The following is a 6,576-nucleotide window of genomic DNA, read 5'->3' as shown; positions in this document are numbered from 1 at the left end:
GCTACCCTCAGTATATGGGGCTGGCGCCCTACCCACAGAGCCACAGGTACTGCTCCTTGGCTTCTTGTATTGCATGTGCAAGCATTACCTTGTTTCATTGTGCCTTATTTTACTGTGCTTTGCAGATACTGCGTTTTTTACAAATTAAAAGTTTGTGGCAACCCTGTATTGGCAAGCTTATCGGTGCCATTTTTCCAACAGAACATGCTCCTTTTGTGTCTCTGTGCCACATCACATTTGGGTAATTCTCATGACCTTTCACAGTCATTATTATTATTGTTATATCTGTTATGCTGATCTTTGATGTTACTGTTGTACTTGTTTTGGGGTACCACAAACCATGCCCATTTAAGATGGCAAACTTAATAAGTGTTGTGTGTGTTCTGACTGCTCCTTCTACCAGCTCTATATTTCCTCCCTCATCTATTCCCTGAGAGATAATGATATTGAAATTAGGCCAATTAATAACTGCAATGGCTTCAAAGTGTTCAAGTGAAAGAATCACACATCTCTTACTTTAAATTAAAAACTAGAAATAATTAAATATGGTGAGGAACACACATCAAAAGCCAATTTTGGCCAAAAGCTAGACCTCTTGCACTAAACAGATAAGTTGTCAAAGAAAAGTTCATAAAAAGAAATTAAAAGTACTCTTCCAGTGAACACATGAATGATAAGAAAGTGAAATACCTTATTGTTCATATGGAAAAAGTTTTAGTGGTCTGGATAGACAATCAAATCAGCCACAATATTCCCTTAATCCGAAACCTACTCCAGGGCAAGCTCCTAACTCTCTTTAATGCTATGATGGCTGACAAAGGTTAGGATGCTGCAGAAGAAAAGTCTGAAGCTAGCAGAGGCTGATCCATAAGGCTTAGAGAAAGAAACCATCTCCATAGCATACAAGTGGAAAGTGAAGCAGCAAGTGTTGATGTAGATGCTGAGTAATTTATTCAGAATATCTAGACAGGATAACTGACGAAGGTGGCTACACCAAACAACAGAATTTTAAGGTACATAAAACAGCTTAGTATTGGAAGAAGATGCCACCTAGGACTTTCATAGCTAGAGAGAACTCAATGCCTGACTTTGAAGCTTCAAAGGACAGGCTGATTATCTTATTAGAGACCAATGTAGCTGGTCACTTTAAGTTTAAGCCTATGTTCATTTACCATTCTGAAAATCCTAGAGCCCTTAAGGGTTGTACTAAATCTGGCTCGGCGCCTGTAACACAGTGGTTACAGCGTCAGCCTCATATACCTAGGCTGTTGGGTTCAAACCCAGCCAGGGCCAGCTAAGCAATAATAACAACTGCAACAGAAAAATAGCCAGGCACTGTGGCAGGTGCCTGTAGTCCCAGCTACATGGGAGGCTGAGGCAAGAGAATTACTTAAGCCCAAGAATTTGAGGTTGCTATGGTCTGTGACATCATGGCACTCTACCTAAATCAACATAGCAAGACTCTGTCTCAAAAATAAAAAAAAGAATTATACTAAATCTACTTTACTTGTGCTCTATAAATAGAACAACAAAGCCTGAATGACAGCACATCTTGTTTGTAGCATGGTTTACCAAATATTTAAAGCCTACTTTTGAGACCTACTGCTCAGAAAAAAGAAAAATTCCTTTCAAAATTCCTTTCATTGGCAATGCACCTGGTCATGTGAAAACTCTGATGGAGATGTACAGAAAATTGATGTTTTCCTGTCTGCCAAGACAACATCCATTCTGCAGCCATGGATCAAGGAGCAATTTCAACTTTTAAGTCTTTTTTTTCTTTCTTTCTTTCTTTCTTTTTTGAGACAATGTCTCACTCTGTTGCAGTGGTATCATCATAGCTTGCTGCCACCACAAACTCTTGGACTTCTTGCCTCAGTCTCCTGAGTAGCAGAGACTATAGGAATGTGTCACCACACTGGCCTAACTTTTCTGTCTTAGTAGAGACAGGGTCTTCCTCTTGCTAAGGCTAGTCTCCAACTTCTGAGTTCAAGTGTTCCTCCTGCCCCAGCATCCCAGAGTGCTAGGATTACAGGCCTCAACTTTTATATTTTTTGTTTTTGAGACAGAGCCTCAAGCTGTCCCCCTGGGTAGAGTGCTGTGGCATTATAGCTCACAACAGCCTCCAACTCCCGGGCTCAAGTGAGTCTCCTGCCTCCGCCTCCCAAGTAGCTGGGACCACAGGTGCCGCCACAATGCCTGGCTTTTTTTTTTTTTTTTTTTGGTTGCAGCTGTCATTGTTGTTTGGCGGGCCCGGGCTGGATTCAAACCCGCCACCTTAGGTGTATATGGCTGGCACCTTAGCCACTTGAGCCACAGGTGCCGAGCCAACTTTTATGTTTTAATATTTAGGAAATACATTTTATAGGACTATAGTTGTCATAGAGAGTGGTTCCTCTGATGAATCTGAGCAAAGTAAACTGAAAACCTTTTGGAGAGGATTCACCATTTTAGATGCCATTAAGAACAGTTGTGATTCACTGGAGGAGATCAACATATCAACTTTAACAAGAGTTTGGAAGAAGTTAATTCCATCCCTTATGGATGACTTTAAGGGGATCAAGACTTCAGTGGAGGTAGTAACTGCAGATATGGGGGAAATAGCAAGAGAAATAGAGTTAGAAATGGAGCTTGAAAGTATGACTGAATTGTTGCAATCTCGTGATAAAAGTTGAATGGATGGGTTGGACATGGTGGTTATCCTGGGACTCTGAGAGACTGAGGTGGGAAGATCACTTGAACTCAGGAATTTGAGACCAGCCTAAGTAAGAGCAAGAGCAAGACCCTGCATCCACTAAAAATAGACAAACTAGCTGGGTATTGTGGCTGGCACCTGTAGTCCCAGCTACTTGAGAGCCTAAGGTAGGAGGATCACTTGAATCCAGGAGTTTGAGGTTGCTGTGAGCTATGCTGACACCATGGCACTCTAGCCTAGGCAGCAGAGTGAAACTGTCTTAAAAAATAAACAACAAAAACTTAAACGAATTAATATTTGCTGCTTATGGATGAGCAAAGAAAATGGTTTCTTGATATGGAATCTACTCTTGGTGAAAATGCAGATGAACATTGTTGGAATGACAAAGGATTTAGACTACTACATGAACTTAGTTGGTAATGTATGTTAGAGTTTAAGAGGACTGACTTTAATTTTGAAAGTTCTGTGGGTCAAATGCTGTCAAACAGCACTGCATGCTAATGAGACATCTTTTCATGAAAAGAAAAGTCAATCACTATGGCAAATGTCATTGCTGTCTTATTTTACAGAATTGCTGCAGCCATCACAATCTTCAGTTACCAGCACTCTAGTCAGTCAGCAGCCATCAATACTGAGGCAAGACCCTCTACCCGCAAAAAGACTGTGACTTACTGAAGGCTCAGGTGATTGTTAGCATTTTTTAGCAATGAAGTATTTTTAATTAAGGAATGTACTTTGCTACTTTTAGACACAATGCTAGTGCACATTTAATAGACTACAGCATAGTGTACACGTAACTTTTGTAGGCACTGGGAAACCAGGACATTCATGTGACTCACTTTATTATGGTAGTCTGGAACGAAACCCTCAGTATCTCAGAAGTAGGCCCATATTTCTGACTGTAGGGAGGACCTGCGTGAATAGGAAAGGGTAGATAGAACCAAGAGTGATCCAAACTGTTCCTGACAAAAGTGGGAACTGTACCAACAACAGGCCCAATTGGCGGTACCAGTGGTCATGCACAATAGTTAAGCAAAAGGAGATTTAAACACCAAGATCAGCCAAGAGTCCAGAAGAGCTCTCTGCACAAGCCCCATCCACTGTCTGTCTCCTAGGAAACCTATCCTCTGATGGGCCTTTAATTATAATGAGCTGGATGGAACCAAGAAGACACAAGGAAAGAAACAGTCAACTGAGCAAGGCATTCTGTGGCCAAGACTTGATAGACATGGGCCAGAGCAAGATCTCTAAACAGGAGTTCAAAGTGAAGGTTAAGAAACAAAAAGTAGAGGAAGACAGGGTCATACTGTATATAGATTAGACTGCTGAGAACAGTGAGCTGCTGGGTAGAAAATCCCAGACTGGAAGCATTATACAAAAGTCAGACATACAAGTGGAAGAAAGTGAAAGTAGTTCTAGATACAGAGGTTCCCACATTCATTCCTTCATTGATTTAAGACAGGATCTCACTCTGTCCCATAGGTTGGATGACAGTGTTGCAATCATAGCTCACTGTAACCTCAAACTCTTGGGTTCAAGCAATCCTCCCACCTCAACCTCCTGAGTAGGGCTCTGACTTTCAACTAAGGATGATGTTGATAGCTGGATGTCCACACAGCTCCAGATGAAGATCCAGGGAGTCCAAGGCTGGTCAGCAGGTACCACTTATGCTTACCCTGGGTTTATTCCACATCACCAATATTTTATTATTCAAATGTATTAACATCTAGTAGTGATTTGTACATGCTCCAGCCTCCTCCCCCTCCCCCTCTTCCCACTTCTTCTCACTTATCTACAATTGTACATCTTGGGAGATTGTCCTCTAAGAAAAATGGGCTAAGAGAGTTTATCAAACTCAAAATAGCTAATTTTACTACTACATATGTAAGTTTCTTCTTTTTTTTTTTTACTACTACACATGTGAAGACTCTTTTTTTCTGGGGAAGAGATTATAATGACAGTAACAGCAAAAAAAAAAACCCAGACAATTTATAATTTTCTCTGGATTTCAATTAACACTATCTATGAAGGCACCGTTTCTACTAACATTAATTATCAAGAATTAACCATACTATGATGAGATGACTGAAATACAATTACAGATATAAATATAGATACATGTGTATACACTTTAAATTTAATATTGAGAAGAGGTCATTAGAAATAGAAAGGTTTATTGCTACCAGATATTTCTGAGTTATTTTACCATGGGAAAAAATGTAAATTTCATATATGGAGATCTGTAAATGCTCAACAATCCTAAATAAAAATTACTATTTATAGAAAGCTAGAATGTAAGTTATTTTAAATAATGTGCAGACAGATTAGAGTAGAAACCAGAAGTAAGAGACTTAGATAGCTATTTACGCTATCTAGTTAAAGTAAAAGACAGCTTTTACACACTCATTACTAATTAGGTAATATAGGCGAAGTAGGGAATTTAGGCCAAAATACTCACATTGTGACCCAGCCTTTCTAAATTATTGGTATTCATCAAGCCAAAGTTACTAATCTCCCTCTTGTGTTGTATCAGCCACAGAAAAAAATGGATTCAATTTCAAAACCAGGTCACCACGTCAACAGTTTTTAAATCAATTTTTATAATTTAATGGCTAATTTCCTCACAGGTCACCAAAACACCAGCTCTGGACCTATTTATTTCTTTCATTTAGGTATAATAAAGGGCTATAGAGGGTCTTAAACCTAGTCTACTCTTTTAAGTGAGTAAAATGAGGGTTAAAAAAGAATTTTTTTTTTTTTTTTGAGACAGAGTCTTACCCTGGGTAGGGTGCCATGGTGTCATAGCTCACAGCAACCTCAAACTCCTGGGCTTAAGTGATTTCCTTGCCTCAGCCTCCTGAGTAGCCGGGCCTACAGGTGACCACCATAATACTTGGCTAGTTTTTCCATTTTTAGTAGAGATGGGGTCTAGCTCTTGCTCAGGCTGATCTTGGACTCCTGAGCTCAGGCTATCTACATGCCTTGGTCAAAAAACAAATATATATATATTTTTAATTATTCCACTCAACTATCCACAGTGCAGAAACATGGCCCTACACAGACACATAAAGGGATCTTAGAAATAAACTAGTCTTGGGCAGCGACTGTGGCTCAGCAGGTAGGGCACCAGCCCCATATACTGAGGGTGGTGGGTTCAAACCCAGCCCAGCCAAACTGCAACACCAACAACAAAAAATAGCTGGGCATTGTGACGGGTGCCTGTAGTCCCAGCTACTCAGGAGGCTGAGGCAAGAGAATCGTCTAAGCCCAGGAGTTGGAGGTTGCTATGAGCTGTGATGCCACTCTACTGAGGGCGATAAAGTGAGACTCTGTCTCTAAAAAAAAAAAAAAGAAAGAAAAAGAAATAAACTAGTCTGTATTAATTGGGCTTTAAGGGTTACAACTGACAGAAAACAAACTTGTTCCAGTTTAAGTAGAAAAGGTGAATAAGTTGGGAAAATATGTGAGTGTCACATTTACTGCAGCCAAGGCAAGGGTATGTGTGGCTCTCAGAGTCTCAGAAATACCTGGTCCAAATGCCACCAGAATGATTTTTGTCTGATCTCTGCATTTCTCTCCATGTTGGTTTCTAAGATTTCAGATGGTGAAAACTGGGCTGCCAATTGAGCCTCAGCCCCACTGTACTCACTTTATACAGACCATCATAAAGATGTTCTTTTTCCTTAGTACCAGGTCCAAAATAAATAAATAATCCTGAGGAAGAGCTCTGATTGGCCCAGCTTGGGTCAGGTGCCAACTCAGGGACTTAACATCTGTGGCCAGGGACATGGAGTTTTGTATAAGAAAACGGGGGTGACTAGTTAGGGATTTGGAGAGAAATAATTCCCAGAAGGAGGAAGATAATAGGAAGACCCCTTCCCCCT

The sequence above is a fragment of the Otolemur garnettii genome, unplaced genomic scaffold (genome assembly GCF_000181295.1).
Source record: "Otolemur garnettii isolate 467f Iridium unplaced genomic scaffold, OtoGar3 scaffold00024, whole genome shotgun sequence".
NCBI lineage: Eukaryota > Metazoa > Chordata > Mammalia > Primates > Galagidae > Otolemur > Otolemur garnettii.
Note: the sequence above shows the minus strand (reverse complement) of the source record.